We start from the raw sequence: 17,860 nt of genomic DNA, 5'->3' as shown, positions 1-17,860 counted from the left end.
GCCATAAGGCTGTTTCACTTTCTTATCATTTGTTGTTCACTTTACTAGCTCTTTTAATTTCCTTCAAGAATGTTTACTTTGCATTTGCAACGTGGCTAACTTGGACACAAGGGGCTTAGCTCTTTTTTTTTAATAATAATTTTATTTATTTCTTTTTGGCTGTGCTGGGTCTTCATTGCTGTGTGGTTGTGGCGAGCAGGGGCTGCTCTGTAGTTGCAGTGCATGAGTTTCTCATTGCAGTGGCTTCCCCTGTGGAAGCACAGGCTCTCGGGCACTTGGACTGCAGTAGTTGTGGCCCGTGGGCTCAGTAATTATAGCTCCCAGGCTCTGGAGCACAGGCGCAGTAGTTGTGGTGCACAGGCTTAGCTGCTCCTCAGCATGTGGGATCTCCCTGGATCAGGGAGCAAACCCATGTGCCCTGCGTTGGCAGGCTGATTCTTTATCACTGAGCCACCAGGAAAGCTCAGGCGCTTAGCTTTCGACATGTTTTCCTCACTAAACCTAATCAGTTCCAGTTTTTGATTTAAAGTGAGAGACATGCAACTCTTCCGTGAACACTTAGGCCCCACTCTAGCATTATCAACTGGCCTAATTTCAGTATTGTTGTGTCTCAGGAAATAGGAGCTTTCTCAGTGGCTCAGACAGTAAAAAATCTGCCTGCAGTGCAGGAGACCCAGGCTTGATCCCTGGGTTGGGAAGATCCCCTGGAGAAGGGAATGACAACCCACTCCAGTATTCTTGCCTGGAGAATTCCATGGACAGAGGAGCCTGGCAGGCTACAGTCCAAGGGGTCACAAATAGTTGGACACGACTGAGCAACTCACAGAAACACACACAACAAGACAGTGTGAGATTGGGGACCAGCTGGTTGGTGAAGCAGTCAGAAGGGATAGGAGGTTTATTGGTTAAATTTGCCTCTTATTTAGGTGCCCTTGGTGGCACCTCCAAACAGTTACAGTAGTAACATCAGAGATCTCTGATCACAGATCACTGCAACAAATATTGAATATGGTCATAAATAAAAAGTGAAATACTGTGCGAGTCACCAAAATGTGACAGAGGCATTAAGTGAATAAATGCTGTTGGAAAAATGGTGCCAACAGACTTACTCAAGGCACGGTTGTTACAAACCCTCTATTTATAAATAACACGATGTATCTGTGGGACCCAGTAAACTGAAGCACAAGAAAACTAAGAAAATGGGGTATGCCTCTGTTATATGATTCCACTTACCGGAGGTCCCTGCCAAAGTCAAATGCATAGAGACAAAGTAGAATGGTGGTTGCCAGGGGCTTGACTAGGAGAAAACGGCCAGTTTTTCTTTAATGGGTACAAGAGCTTCAGCTGGGGAAGATGGAAATTTTTGGAGATGGATCGTGGTGATGGTTGCACAATAATGTCAATGTGCTTAGTGTTACTAAACTGTATATTAAAAAACAGTAAAGATGGTAGCATTTGTATTATGTATGGTGGTGATAGTTTAGTCACTAAGTCGTGTCCAACTCTTTGCGACACCATGAACTGTAGCCTGCCAGGCTCGTCTGTCCATGGGATTCTCCAGGCAAGAATACCAGAGTGAGTTGCCATTTTCTTCTCTAGGGAATCTTCCCGACCGAGGGGTTGAACCTGGGTCTCCTGCATTGCAGGCCGTTTCTTTACCAACTGAGCTGCAAGGGAAGCTATTTTAGTGCAATTACAAAATTGAGAATATAAAAAATTCAGTCTCTTAGATAATGGTGAGGGCTGAGACACTGAAAGTGTTTCATTACTGAAATTCAGCTGCATATGAGGAAGAAGGTTAGGCTCAAACTGAGAAGAAAAAGAGAATAATATCATTCAATAAATGCAGTTTGTGGAAGTAAAAAAAAAATAAGGGAACAGATACAGGAGAAAAATAGGCTCTTGGAAAGAGCAATGGAAATTTTAGAATTTCTCTCCACGAGGTACTTAGGCATAGGGTTTTGTTTTGACAGTGTGCTCACATAGCAAACATGTCACTTTAACATAGGCTATTTATTTGGGGTGGCATTTAGTAGCTGATATGTGGAGACACCAAAAGCCCTTCTGAGCCTCCTATTTTTGGTGGACCCTGAACTTTCTCTCAGATTAAATTTTCATCAGCCCTCACCTTTGTGAGCGATCTGTGGTGAAAAGACTTGCAGAACTCAAGAGCAGTGGAAAAGCTACTCAATAATCAGGCTGAGGGAGGGAGGAAAAATAACTAGCATCCATTCTATGCCTATTTATGTGTATTATCCAGTTAATCCTCTTAGTTGCCTCTAAGGTAGATCTCATGTTGGCATCTTATAAAAGTGACTTTCTTAAGATCCTTTTGCTGCCGAGTGGTGAGGCTAGGACTGGAACCCAGGTCCGAGAGAGCCTAAAACTTATTCTGTTGCATCACCCTTCAGGTTTTAGGAATTATTTCCTTAGTTAACAATCTAGGTGATCCCTCCCAGGCTTTGCTGTCAGTGGCCAGAGAGAGGTCTTCCTGGAATAGATACAGATCTCACACACTCTGCTTAGGGCCGTCCAGGGGGCCCCCAGCATTAGCATTCACGATCTGAACATCGTTTCTAATTTTCACAAATACTGGCAGAGCCACCTTTAGCATCCCCGAGGCAAAAAGCTGCAGACGCACAGGTGTCTGGGATGCGTCTTTTCCGCGGTGCTGTCTTGGGTTCAGGTGTTGGGATGAATGAACGCACAGAGCACCCGCCCCTCCCTGGCAGGCCGCTCTCAGGCTCCTTTGTTTGGTTTATGTATAGCCGTCAATGCATCATTCCTTCTGCTTCAGCTGTTTGAGAATCCCATCTTCTCTATTGATTTCCCACAGAATGTTCACTGCTCTCCAAGGTGTGACCTGTACCTCTAGCTAATTTATTTCTGTCATGGCTGTAGGATTTAGGAATGAGTGGGGAGGGGAGCGAGGGCTTGAGGGGAAAGAGGGAGGGTGGCGAGAGAGCTGTGCGTCCAAGATGTGGGAAATAAATTCAGCCCTGGAACCCCCGACAGGCAGGCCGGCAGCTCCGGAAGGCAGGCACGGCAACAAGGAGACTTTGCTTGAAAATCTGCTCAGTAAGATGGAGGCTGCAGCCACGGGGTTTCAGGAGGCCGGGAATGATAGCAGGGTCCCATGGGGATGGAAAAGCAAGGAAAGAATGTGTTTGGAAATAATCTCTTGCCTGTTCAGGAGCCAGTCACCCTATTGAGCAGGATGTGGTAGGTTTTTTTTTTTCTCTTTTAATGAAATGATGGAAAACTCTTCTAGGGGCGGGGTGGGGGGGCGACTGGTGAAGTCCTGTTCTCTTCTTCATTATGAGATTTTCAACAGCAGGGCATTCCTGTGTCAGTCCTGGCACTGTGATTACAGTGACTGACGTGCGCGATATTAAATCAAACCACGTTAACACAAACCTTCCTTCCCCTCCGTGCCTAGAACAGACTGAGTTACCCTTTCCATGGTCTCATTTTGCTAGATAACTGTTTGAGTGCCCACTTCATTTTTTTCTTCCTCATGAAAACAGCTTATATCTTCTTAGAAATTCTAGTTATAAACTTATACAAGGGAGGATGTTGGTTATTTGTTACGTTCACCTAGATGGAGACGCATTTGTGAAGTGAGTGGATGTGTTACACATGAAGGGCATTTTAAAGTTTTCAAAAATTTTTTCATATACTTTATTTCATTTCCATAACAATGATTATTTTCATAGTTGCAGAAATTCTGGCTTATGAGCCCAGCTAAGATCACATGGCTAATAAATAGCAAATGCAGAGTCTATGATTTCTGGCTCCAGATTCAGGTTGCCGTACATGACACCCCAGAAATGTGGGGTCACTCTGTTCTACCAAGACCACCCCCTGAAGAGCAGAAGCTGGAGAATAAGAGGCACATGAGTCAAAATTTGCCCCCCCTCTTAGAAAGGTATTGATGGAATGAATTTGAGTTAAACCAAACAGGTACCCTTCTAAGCTTCCACTCATATGTTTTATGCCTCAGGTCAGTCCATCTGAAGTGTAAAAAAGCCTTAGGAAGCAGGGCAAAAATCACTGGTGAGTATTTTCTCCCCCCTTCCCATATACCAGTCTCCAGTCCCGCCCCAACTCATATACAGATTCTTTGTCATTCTTTATAGGGAGTAAAATAAAACAAGTCATCACTACCACTTTATGTATCACCAATCATTATAATGTACTCTGGGCTGGGCATTAGAATAGCAGTTATCTGTGAGGCTGGCTAGTGGAGTTCATGCTTGTACATCCCAGGCACTCTGCAACCCCCTCTGTTTTCATGGTGTGATGTATGGAGGGGCTTCTGGGATGTTAGTAGGAGAATAGGGTGGCAGGGATGGTGGACTGGCGGGTCTTTCACAACCTGGACCTACTCTAACTGGAATTGTCTAACTCTGGGAGAAGAGTAGCCCACTTCTTCTTCCCTGTAGCCAGATAAATGATCTGCGTGCCACCTCAGAGCCTGACAGAGCCTCAGAGACTTCTTAAAGAGTTATTCGATTCTTAGAAGCAAAGCAAGACAGTATTATGGGAAGTATTTCTGTCCTGAGTGTCTGTCATGAAAGAAGGGATCATCTTGTGGATAAATAAAAGTGCCTCCCAGGTGGCTCAGATGGTGAAGAATCCACCTGCAATGCAGGAGACCTGGGTTCAATCCCTGGGTCAGGAAGATCCTCTGGAGAAGGTAAAGGCAACCCACTGCAATATTCTTGCCTGGAGAATCCCTTGGGCAGAGGAGCCTGATGGGCTACAGTCCGTGGGGTTGCAAAGAGTTGGACATGACTGGGTGACTAACACACTTTAACATCCAATGTGTAGGAATTAAATATTACTGTGAACATCCCTGGACTACCTGAAGTTACTTTGGTTTGAAAAGATCTGGACTTTGAAAAGAAATGTGTACATGTCCTTTGTAGTCAGCAAACTACATTCCTGCCATCCCTGAGGTAACCTTCATCTCAGGACTCATGATTTGGGAAGGGATAAGTAAGGCAAAAAGTAAGAAATGCTCAGAAGAAGATCATATTTGCTTCCGCATTGTGATACGTTTTGCTGTTTCTCTCGCCTGGAGCAATTTTTATTTCTCTTTTCCTTTTTGCAGACTCACCTAGGGTGATTCAAAAAGACTGAATTTTGGGTCCTGTTTCCACAAATTAAATTGTGTGCTGCGTGGCTAGAGAGTTTAAACTCTCATGATCAATTTCTACAAGGGTAGAATGGATATGTTAATATCTATCCTAACTCACCAGGTTGTTGTGAGGACCTCAGGTAACAATGGGTGGTGAAGTGTTTTGTGAACTCGAAAGCATGGTACAGGGAAGAATTTACCCTCTATTATTTTGAGTTCTCAAAATGTATACACAGGGACTTCCCTGGAGGCCCAGTGGTTACGACTGGATGTTTCCACTGCAGGGGGCATCGGTTTGAGCCCTGGTTAGGGACACAAGATCCCATGTGCTGCACAGTGGTCAAAAAAAAGAAAAAGTATGTGCAATCAGTATTATCTCCATTATCTGTGTGATCATGGTGGTGAAATGGCATGGCATACTGCTGCTGCTAAGTCTCTTCAGTCGTGTCTGGCTCTGTACGACCCCATACATGGCAGCCCACCAGGCTCCTCTGTCCCTGGGATTCTCCAGGCAAGAATACTGGAATGGGTTGCCATTTCCTTCTCTGGCATGGCATACAGAGTGTCATTATTTAGCATTAGAATCTATGTGGGGCTATGATTTGGAATCAGCCTACAGTTCACTCAGTTCTCTTCAATTCAGTTGCTCAGTCATGTCTAACTCCTTGCAACCCCATGGACTGTAGCACGCCAGGCTTCCCTGTCCTTCACCAACTCCTGGAGGTTGCTCAAACTCATGTCCATCGACTCGATGATGGCCATCCAATCGTTTCATCCTCTGTCATCCCCTTCTCCTCCTGCCTTCAGTCTTTCCTAGCATCAGGGTCTTTTCCAATGAGTTAGTTCTTTGTATCAGGTGGCCAAAGTATTGGAGCTTCAGCTTCAGCATCAGTCTTGCTAATGAATATTCAGGACTGATCTCCTTTAGGATGGACTGGTTTGATCTCCTTGCAGTCCAAGGGACTCTCAAGAGTCTTCTCCAACACCAGAGTTCAAAAGCATCAATTGTTCGGCGGTCAGCTTTCTTTATAGTCCAACTCTTACATCCATACATGACTACTGGAAAACCTGTAACTTTGACTAGACTGCAGCTCACTACCAAATATGAAATATAAGTCTTTTCCCTTCACTGCTCTGCCTCTCCTCATATTTTCTAAATATCCTGCCACTTTGCTTTGAGAGTTCATGCAACCCTCATATCCACCGCTGTTCCTCTTTGGAGATTTGCCTGGGAAGGTCTTTAGTTTAAACCTCCTCATGAGCAGGACTCCATCTCACTTCTCTCGGAGTTTGCACTGTTGTTGGAGCACAGTGGGGTGGGGTGGGGTAGGGTGGGCCAGGCAGGATGCAGAGGAACCACTGCTGCGAGGGGAGGCTGAGTTTCAGACATCTCCATTCTCAACTTGGAATGGTTTTTCTAATAAAAATTCTAGAACACATGCATTTTAAGTCTGATAACTCAATGGAGTTCTACCACATGATGGATTAGCTAGTTGGTAGACTAATATGAGACTCTACAAACCTTTTATATGATTGTGTATTTGGAGAAATGCTTTGTGAATTACAAGGACTAACTGACAAACGTATATTTAGAGCTAAGCTTAGTTGTGACTTGAGGTCTTTCTTGTCCTGAATATGAGAACCTTCCATATTTATTTTGTAGACCTATTTTATGCTCAGTGTTGTGAGTAGTGACTGGGTTAGTGTGAGTAGCTGGATGAACGCTGATGCTGGGGTGGATGGAAAGGGAAGGGTCCCATCCTGGCTCTGTCATTTGCCAGCTGTGACACTGGACAGCTATTTAAGCTCTTTACTTCTCAGTTTCCTCGCCTACAAAATAAAGATGCTGATAATAAAACTCAATTCCCAGGGTGATTATTGTTAGAAATGCATCATAGGAAAAAAAACAGTTTCGGGAGGGTGGGATGAATTGGGAGATTGGGGTTGACATACACTATTGATACCATGTATAAAATAGATAACTAAGTAAGCCAGAAAGATAAAGACCAATACAGTATACTAACGCATATATATGGAATTTAAAAAGATGGTAACAATAACCCTATATTCAAAACAGAAAAAGAGACACAGATGTACAGAATAGACTTTTAGACTCTGTGGGAGAAGGCGAGGGTGGGATGTTCAGAGAGAACAGCATTGAAACAAGTATACTATCAAGGGTGAAACAGATCATCAGCTCAGGTTGGATGCATGAGACAAGTGCTCAGGGCTTGTGCACTGGGAAGACCCAGAGGGATGGGATGGGGAGGGAGGCGGGAGGGGCGATCGGGATGGGGAACACGTGTAAATCCTTGGCTGATTCATGTCAATGTATGGCAGAAACCACTACAATATTGTAAAGTCATTAGCTTCCAACTAACAAAAATAAATGGAAAAAAAAAGGCTATGTCACAATTCTGCAAAAAATAAAAAAATAAATAAATAAAATAGATAACTAAAGAGAACTTACTGTATAGCTCGGGGAACTCTATTTAAGGCTCTTTGGTGACCTAAATGGGAAGGAAATCCAAAAGAGAGGGGACGTGTGTATGTGTATTGCTGATTCACTTTACAGTAGAAACTAACACAACATTGTAAAGCAGCTATACTCCAGTAAAAATTAATTAAAAAAAGAAAATTATAGCTTATACGAAGAGAGTTGTTATCCTGACTTCACACAATATTCAGAGAGCTTTCCATTTTGCTGAACAGGCGATGACTGGCTTCGGAGCAAGGACTCTTAAGAGTATGTTCATTGATGGAAGGGAGATCAAAAATTACCATGGATGCTTTAGGTGCACATAGGAGTTGACTAAGTCCTCTTGCCTGGAAAATCCCATGGATGGAGGAGGCTGGTAGGCTGCAGTCTGTAGGGTCACTAACAGTCGGACACGACTGAGCGACTTCACTTTGACTTTTCACTTTCCTGCATTGGAGAAGGAAATGGCAACCCACTCCAGTGTTCTTGCCTGGAGAATCCCAGGGACGGGGGAGCTTGGTGGGCTGCCGTCTATGGGGTCGCACAGAGTTAGACACGACTGATGCGACTTAGCAGCAGCAGCAGCAGGAGTTGACTAAACTGGTATATACATACAATGGAATAGTTGTTGTTGTTTAGTCTCTCAGTTGTGTCTGACTCTTTCTGACCCCACAGACCATAGTCCCCAGGCTCCTCTGTCCATGAGATTTCCCGGGCAAGAATACTGGAGTGGGTTGCTGTTTGCTTCTCCAGGAGATCTTCCTGACCCAGGGACCAAACCCACATCTGCACTGGCAGGTGGATTCTTTACCGCTAAGCCACTAGAGAAGCCCTTGCAGTGAAATATTGTTCAACCATAAAAAGAAACGTGACAGTGATACATGCTGCCAGTGTGGCTAAACCTTGAAAATATTATACTAAGTGGAAGTCAGTCTCCACATCTTACTTATTATATGATTCCCTATATACGAAATATCCAGAATGGGTGAATCTGCAGAGGCAGAAAGCAAATTGATGGTTTCCAGGGGCTGAGAGGAGGGGGGATGTGAGAGGTAACGCAGTGGGATGAGATTTTCTTTGGTGATGATAACAATGTTTTAGAACTAGATAGAGGTAATGGTTATACAGTACAGTGATGTATTAAATATCACTGAATTTAAAATGGGTGATTTTATGTTATGTGCAGTTTTTAAAAAATGCTATGGAAGAAGAAAGCCACCTAAATAAGTTGACTGTCTAAGAAGCCTTCCTGACTGTAACTTATATACTGTTGGTCATTTGCTGAATCTGTGAAGACAGTCTGTTTTATTTCCTTACTTTTTTTTTTTTTTTGCCTTTTGTCGTGCCATCTTAAGACCTTGGTTTTCTGTCCCTCCTTGAAGACTCAGTTTCTGTTTGAGTCACTTCTTTCATTCACTTCCTGACTCACTCATTCACCTGGTGTCCAGGAGAATGACAATTAATAGGTGATCTGGGACAGAGGATAGCTGGCCCTGCTGTGTAACTTTGGCAAGCATCTTAACTTCTCTGGTCTTAGGGAGATATCGATGAGATCATTTCTTGGGATTCTTTCAATTTTAAATTTCTAGAGTTAAGAAATAAGGAATGCATTATTAGGGTTACTTTAAATAGTCTGTCAGCTAAATTCTCTGATTCTTTTACTTTGAATTCATTTATCAAACCTAGCTAGACAGACAGAAAAAAAAATAAATTACAAGTAGAACGAGCCTCCTCTTTTTCATTAGACCTCAGTAACGAGGAGAATATTCATCTCCATGTCTGGGGTAAAACTTCTTTGACCACGGGAAACCTTTCTTCATGGTTTTTCTTTTTTTTTTTAAAGATTACAAATGCCCAATGCATGAAACTGATTTAGTTTTCTTAAGCTTTGAAAAGCATCAAAAATGATTTTTTTCTCTCTAATTATATTACAGAAAACAGACACTGCAATAACTTAATAGCCCATCAAAACACTATCTTCAAGGGTCATTTAGTATTTCCATGATAAATTGCTATTTTTGGAAGCTTATGTAACCAAACAAAGAATGTGTTCTTGGCTATGGCCAGGAAGACAAGTTATTATCGTGGGAGGTACAAAGGAATCTGAGAGGCTCATGAGAGACGGAGCCAGTTGCAGGGAACAGTTTATAGAGCGCCCTTTCTTCTGGGTCTCCAGTTTCTGCAATCAGGATAACTCAGTGCCTCTCAGAGCCATTTTCATTTTTGAAGTGCTCTTCCACCATTAGCTAATAAATACTCATCAATGAATTTTCCTCCGCATCTTGGAAGGTGGGGGAAAAAGAAAATCGCTTTCTATCTCGTAAGTATTATTCCCCACGGGGTCTCCCTTCTCATGCTCCTAATGAAGACAAGAAATAAATTATACCTACTCTTTTGAAAGGGCCAAAGACCACCATTCTTTCCATAGAGAGCACCTGGAAATTTGCATCAGATATTAATGACCTTCAGTAACTACCTCACTGTCATAGCAGAGGGAATGTCTGTCTCCCATTACCATGCTCTATTCTCGTGAGGACAGGTGAGTGGAAAGATGCTTTGGGGGTCTTCTCATGGAGCTGTGTGTATAGAGTTGAGCTAAGGGACGGTGGGGTCTGAGCGTGGGTTTCCAATGGACTTCATATCTCCAATTTCTAGCGTCAAAAAGTTACGGTTTTGGAATTTTCTGTTCTTTTGTATTATCTATGTTCATCCCTATATCAACTTCATTCCATTTAGACTTGGCTGTGAGTTTCAGTCTCTGCTGTGGTGAATTGCACCACACATACTTAAAGCCGCTCCAAGACTTTTCTAGCTGCACGTGGGTTTTGAGGAAGACAGTCTGATTTATAGCATGAGCTATGTCTTACTGGGTTTCTGTTGTCTTATGGTCTAAAGTAATGCTATCCAGTGGCATAAAATACAAACCACACCATGAGCCATTTATAATTTTAGAGTTTATGGTAACTATGTTAAAGTGAAAATAAAGAGGTGAAATTAATTTTAATAATATTATTTTACTTAATGCAGCATATTCAAAATTTTATTACTTCCATGTCTAATCAGTATAAAAGTTAATGAGATATTTGACATTTTAAAAACCAAACTGATGAATTTTTTTTTTGAGGTTAAAAAAATCTTTATTTGAACTGCCCCATTCACCATTATTGGTCACTCTGTTATCCGTGAAACTCATTTTTTTTTTCATGGCAGTTGTGATACCATTCTCTTTTTTTGAACTATATACTCAATATTTTTACTATTTTAATTTTATTGAAGTATAGTTGTGTTACCAAACTGATGAATTCTGATGTGTCTTTTATACTGACAACATCTTACACAACCATCTCAATTTGGACTAGCCATATTTCATGTGTCTTATAGCTACAGTATTGGACGGCATGTAGTCATAGTAGATGATATTTTAACAAATATTTTTAAATTAAAAAGTAGTTCTGAATTATTTATTACACACTGAAGTTCTGATATAAATTGCTGTAAGTTTTGTCTTCAGGGCTTTCTCTTTATAAAGTAACCCTTGTTTTATTTTTTTAGGAATGGGGGGATATTAGAAGGTTCTAGTGTTTATCTGCAGGAAAGGGGTTAATGCATGTTCTCTCAAACCTACCATTCATTCTGGAATTAAGATAGCATCAGTGAATTATGATCCCACCCTCCCTATTTTGCTTGATGTTTTGCTGTACCTTGACCTCAGAACTACCTATGAGCCAAGAAATGCCAAGCCTGTTGATTTTAGATCGAGATTGGGATTTGGCCATGTTTGACTGGAGCCCTGTCTTACATCGTTGCTGCACTTGAAGTGGTTTACACACACAGTCTTAGATTTTTGGTGTCATCATCCTCCAAAGTAATTTTCTGTGCTTACTTTCTTCTTTTTTTATGGATATGAACTTTATTTTTAAAATTTAAAAAAATGATTTTATTTATTTTTATTTCTGGTTGCACTGGGTCTACATTGCTTTGCTCAGGTTCTCCCAAGTTGTGGTGAGAGGGGGCTGCTCTTTGTTGTGGGGTGCAGGTTTCTCATTGTGGTAGCTTCTCTTGTTGTGGAGCACAGGCTTTAAGCAAGCAGGCTCAGTGGTTGTGGCCCATGGGCTTCGTTGCCCTGTGGCATGTGGAATATTCCTGGACCAGGGATTGAACCCACGTCCCCTGCGTGGACAGGAGGATTCCCATCCACTGCGCTATCAAGGAAGTCCTTTATGTGCTTATTTTTATGTGGTTGTGTTCTCATAACAAAAAAGCATACTTTTTATACTTGTAGCTTCTCACCTAAACTGAAGGAATTCCAGTGGGCAGCAGCCACAACCAAAGGAGGCAGAGACAGTAAGGTGGCTACAAATCACTTCCCAAAGGCTGGGAATCTCTATTTTGGGGCCAAGTGTCTCATTCTGAGGGAGAGGGATACCACAAATAATTGGTCTGTCTGTTATTCCGTTGGCTAGAATTTCAGCCATTGGCATTTCCATCTGTCTGCATAAGAATGATGGTTAACGGCAATAACTGTTTATCATTGAACACCAACAATGAACTGTGGTAAGTGTGACGAGAAACGAAATGGAGGTGGCATCCTTTCTGCCCCTGAAGAGCTTAGCCTGATCATGAAGTTGAGATGACACATGAGTCCTAGTCGAGGTTCTCAAATTTTGAAGCTGAGGTATCAGCAGGGTACAGGGTGACCCTGAGGTCCTGGACAGGGGTTCCCAACCTCCAGAATCTAATGCCTGGTGATCTGAGGTGGAGTCGATGTAACAGTAATACAAATAAAGTGCATAATCAATGTAATGTGCTTGAATAATCCCCAGGCCCATGCCCTGGTCCTCAGAAAAATTGTCTTCCACAAAAGTGGTCCCTGGTGCCAAAAAGGTTGGGGACCACTGCTGTCAGATACAGTGAACAAGCATTTATTAAGGACTATGTCATGCCAGGAGACTGATGAGGTGTCAGTGACAATTAAGGTGAAGACAGTCTCTCTTCCTACAATATCCTAATCTACTGTGAGATAAGCGTGAAAAAACCACCTGCAGTGCCATGTGAGATGTGATGTAATGGAGACACAGAACTACAGAAAGACAGAGGAAGGAGGGAGTAAGACCTCCAGTCTAAGCTGCAGTCATGTCTTCAGAGGTAAGGATGATGGGGCTGGCTTTCAAAACAGGAGTTCATGGGCAGGAAAGGGCGATGGAAGCAGCCTGAAGAGAAAGGTGTAGGAGGGAAGGTGAAGGTGGTTCTGGAGCTGGTGAGCCCTGGAGAAAAGTCACACCTGGGCGTGTTGTGATTTCAACTGTCTTAGGATGTTTGATTCAAATGCTGCTTGTGTTATGTTCATGGATGTTGAAAAATTATTAAAAGTTCCTAAGGATGGATCATTTATTTTTTCACAATTATTTAGAAAGTACCACATCAATGACTGTTTTGGTTTAATTGCTATAATAGTGAGGATGCATGTCATGGTGGTTAAGAGCAGACTCTGGAAGTTGAAGTGCATAGATTCACATCCCAGCTCTGCCACTTAAAACTGTGCTATTTAGCCCCTCTGTCCTTCAGTGTCTTCATCTGTAATAGGAGAAATAATAATAGCACCTCCCTCAAAGATTGTTCTTAGTCATGAGTTAAGATTTTGGAAGGGCATTGAAGAGTGTCTGCTTCAATATAAGTATCCTAAACGCTTGTTAAATGAAGGCACTACACAAAGTTCTAGTTGCTGGTGATGGCAAAGAGTTTTCTGGGTGAGTGGTGTGTGATCAGGACATTGTGTGTGTGTGATTTTGTTTTTTTGGATAGAGTGAATTTGTTTGTCGTCCACCTGGTCTGAATTCATCTATGATGTTCACTGACATGAACGATGATTGCAGTAGGCAGCCCTGCCCTGGGATTGTACATGTTTTATATTTTACTTTAGCCTGTGCTAAAAACACTTCTAGTTCAGAATATCTAAATGATCCATTTCAAAAAAACTTGCATATAAAATATCCAAAATGCAGTTCTCAGAGAATATGTGAGAATATGTATATATCAGTACTGGATCATATATGAAAATAGCACTTTTGTAAGTAAAAGCAGAACCATGTCATGTCTCAATGATTGATTTGCACTCATAAAATTGATAAGAAAAACTACAAATAGGTATAAAAGTAAAGAGAATAGTGTAGTGACCCCCCATGTACCCAGTATTTAGAATTTAGCTCTTCTTTTGGGGGGAAGTATTTTAAAGTAAATCCCAGAAAACATGACATTTGAAACCGTTAAATGTTAGATTAGAAATTTTGAAAGTTTGCTTTCTTATACAACCACATTATCCAAAGCAATAATTTTTTTTGATACATCCGTTCTATAGTCAAAATTCCCCACCTGCCCCCAAATGGCTTTATAGAGAGTTTACTTGAATCAAGATGCAAACAAGACCTACCCAGGGCCTTTGGTTATCAAGACCCATATGTTTCTGTTAATCTAGGATGGTCTAGATTTCTACATTAGTTTGAGAGGGTCTTATTGTGTGATGGCCTCCAGATCAGAGACCTAGTTGAGGTCAAATGATAGACATGACCAAGTTCATCTTAAGTAGAGATACTTTTGTCAACAAGGTTAAGTTATAATTTTCTCATGACCAGCTTTTAAAAATCTTGTTTATCTGTTTATGGCTGTGCTGGGTCTTGGTTTCTGCACATGAGCTTTCTCTAGTTGGCAGCGAGCGGGGGATGCTTTTTGTTATGGTGCACAGACTTGTCACTGCAGTGGCTTCTCTTGTTGCAGAGCGTGGGCTCTAGAGCACAGGCTCCATGGTTCTGGTGCACTTGGCTCTGTGGCATGTGGGATCTTCCCAGACCAGGGCTCGAACTCTTGTCCCCTGCATTGGCAGGCAGATTCTTAACCACTGGACCACCAGGAAAGTCCCTTACAGTCAGTTTTAATGTCACCTGTAAGTATTGTAGGCAGGGGACCAGGGACCAGGAATGAATGAGACAGGATCCTTGGGCTCAGCAATCAGGCAGAATTTCTGCTCTTTGACCTACCAGAGGATAAGATCTTGTGGGCGAGTGGGGAGTGTGGCTGCCCTCTCATATAGTGCTGCGGATTCCTGCTTCTGGCTTTTGTTTGCATCAGACAACTGAGAAGGCTGGAATTTACAGCTCAGTGGGGAAGGTTCTCTGGTGATTAGAGACAGGAGGTCTGGGATCTGCCCTCCATCATAACACACTCTCTCCTTGGGACACACTGTCAGATGTTTCCTTCCTCCATGATTACAAGTTGTGTCAAGCCTCTACACGTATGCCAAGCCCTGGATAACATTTGAGAGAGAGTTAATATTTCCTAGGAAGTTTCCCAGGCATTCTAAAGCATACATGAAATATTAATATTTCCCCCCCTTAGGTCTTGGCTTTATGTATACCTTCCTTCTTCTAATTTGGAAGGAATTGCTGAAGGTGGTAAATTTGCTGGGAAGAAAGCAGAAAGCTCCCCCTGCCCATCCCTTCTCAGGAATATATACGTTAGGGAGAAAGCATGTTCTAGACACCAGAGGTGGACCAGGAAAATGTGGAGAGGAGATAGGGATTGGTGAAAGCCAGGTCTGAGAACTGGAAGGAACTGATATTGAGTTCCTCTCTTGTCACTCAGCAGATGTTTTAACTTGAGCAAGTTTCAGAACTTCCTTGAAATCCATTTTCTAATCTGTAAAATGGGTAGTATGATGCCTTTTCCATTTGGTCTGTTTTGAAGATGAAATAAAAGATTATGTTGTTGTTCAGTCGCTAAGTTGTGTCCGACTCTTTACAACCCCATGGACTGCAGCACACCAGGCTTCCCTGACCTTCACCATCTCCCCAAGTTGCTCAAACTCACATTTATTGAGTCGATGATGCCATCCATCTCATCTTCTGTTGCCCCCTTTTCCTCTTGCCTTCAGGGTCTTTTCCAATGAGTTGGCTCTTCCCATCAAGCGGCCAGAGTATTGGAATCTCAGCATCAGTCCTTCTAATGGATATTCAGGGTTGATTACTTTTAGGATTGACTGGTTTGATCTCCTTCCTGTCCAAGGGGCTCTCAAGAGTCTTCTCCAACACTATAGTTCAAAGGCATCAATTCTTCAGCCCTCAGCCTTCTTCATGGTCCGACTCTCATATGGCTACTGGAAAAAAATCATAGCTTTCACTGTATGGACCTTTGTTGGCAAAGTGATATCTCTGCTTTTTAATGTGCTGTCTAGGTTGGCCACAGGAGCAAGCGTCTTTTAATTTCATGGCTACAGTCACCAACTGCAGTGATTTTAAGAAAGTCTGTCACTGCTTCTATTTTTTTCCACATCCATTTGCCATGAAGTGATGGGACAAGATGCCATGATCTTAGTTTTTTGACTGTTGAGTTTTAAGTCTTCTTTTTTATTCTCCTCTTTCACCTTCATCAAGAGGCTCTTTAGTTCCTCTTCATCTTCTGCCATTAGAATGATATCATCTGCATATCTGAGGAGGTTGATATTTCTCCTGGCAGTCTTGATTCCAGCTTATGATTCATCCAGCCCAGCATTTCACGTGATGTACTCTGTATATAAATTAAATAAGCATGGTGACAATATACAACCTTGACATTCTCTTTCCCACTTTTGAACCAGTCTGTTGTTTCATGTCTAGTTATAAATTGCCTCATGAGCTGCATACAGGTTTCTCAGGAGGCAAGTAAAGTGGTCTAGTATTTCTATGTCTTTGGGAATGTATACCATAAAACTCTGAGGCCATTCATTTTTCATCTGAAAAAGACTTGGAAATAAGCACTTTCAGAATCATTACATTTCTCCCAATAGAGAGGACACTCCCCTACCTCCTCCCCGCCCCCCACCACCACCCAGACCCACACATGCACGCGTTCCAGGTCACTCAGTTGTGTCAAATCTTTGCAACCATATGGACTGTAGCCCACCAGGCTCCTCTGTCCATGGCTTTCTCCAGGCAAGAATACTAGAGTGGGCTGCCATTTTCTTCTCCAGGGGATCTTCCTGACCCAGGTATTGAAGCCATGTCTCCTGCATTGCAGGCAGATTCTTTACCATTAGCGCCATGAAACACCCATACACTTTCTGTCTATGCACATGCACACCACGCAGACTCACTTCTGTTCACTTTTTGGTCCTCTGATCTTTGTTATCTAGGTTAGAAGAAGTAGTTAGGGAAAGTGAATTGAAAGTTGTATGTTACAGGTTTTAGGCCTTAAAAGATGGCATATAATCAGAGAAATATATCCTTTCTTCTGAGATGCCTGTATTATTATTTGGTGTCGGGGGACAAGTCCCCCTTCTCCTTTCCAACTCTACCTCTTTAAGTTTCATCCATTATCTCACTTATTGAAATAAACTTCATTTGGGAATGAGAAAGTTTTGGCATAGCTAGGAACTTTTAATGGAAATATGAGAGAAGACATCTCTGACATATATAATATGTTCAATATGTTTCCATATATTGCACAATCTCTGATGTGTTACCCAAGATTCATAATGACAGATGGGCTGAGTAGAAGCAGGAGCACTCCCCAAGTGGGAATGTCTTTAGAAACCAGCACTCCTTCCAAGGTGCTTTGAGCTATTCTGAGCAATTGGGGTTCAACACATTCACCCCCAGCCAGAGCAGGTTCTGCCAACACACTGCCTGTGGGAGCTTTGTTGCCTAGCATTTTGCTCCAAACAAGAGTCTGGCCAGGCAGCAGAGTCTTAGAGAAACCTAGAGCCAGAGGATTGAGTTCCTGTTTTCAGCTGTGTGACAAGTTACTTGACTTCTTTCAACCTGTGATTCTTCAGCCATATAGTGGGGATGAGAAGTAGTTTCTGTTCATTTTCCAGCTATGAAATAAGTGATGAGGAATTTTTGAGATAACGGTGGAGACTATGAAAGTCTTGATGTTCTTTGCAGCTATCCTTTTTACACATCTAGAGTGGAAATATTGGGCTGCCCAGATGGTGCTGGTGGTAAAGAATCCATCTGCCAAGCAGGAGACACAAGAGACGTGGGTTCAATCCCTGGGTGGAAAAGATCCTCTGGAGAAGGAAATAGCAACACACTCCAGTATCCTTGCTTGGAAAATCCCATGGACAGAGAAGCTACAATCCATGGGGCTGCAAAGAGTCAGACATGACTGAGCACACAGCAGAGTGGAAGTAATTAGGAGGGATGTTTCTTTCCTGTCTTATTTGACTCTAATCTGATCATTTGATGACTCAAGATTTCCTCAAATGC

General features: G+C 42.3%; 1 protein-coding gene across 10 annotated transcripts in view; it reads left to right on the top strand.

The window, feature by feature from the left end:
• Positions 1-17,860, top strand: part of LOC122693665 — a 365,374-nt gene that overhangs the window by 79,016 nt on the left and 268,498 nt on the right. The window contains exon 1 of one of the 10 annotated variants that reach the window (XR_006340969.1): positions 8,465-9,942. The exons of the other annotated variants lie outside the window; for them this stretch is intronic. The gene's annotated coding sequence lies outside the window, so the exon portion shown is untranslated. Of the gene's footprint in view, positions 1-8,464; positions 9,943-17,860 lie in introns of those variants that run through there. 10 annotated transcript variants of the gene reach the window in all.

The sequence above is a fragment of the Cervus elaphus genome, chromosome 1, assembly GCF_910594005.1.
Source record: "Cervus elaphus chromosome 1, mCerEla1.1, whole genome shotgun sequence".
NCBI lineage: Eukaryota > Metazoa > Chordata > Mammalia > Artiodactyla > Cervidae > Cervus > Cervus elaphus.
The sequence above is the reverse complement of the archived record's forward strand: the minus strand, read 5'-3'. Positions and strand labels throughout refer to the sequence as shown.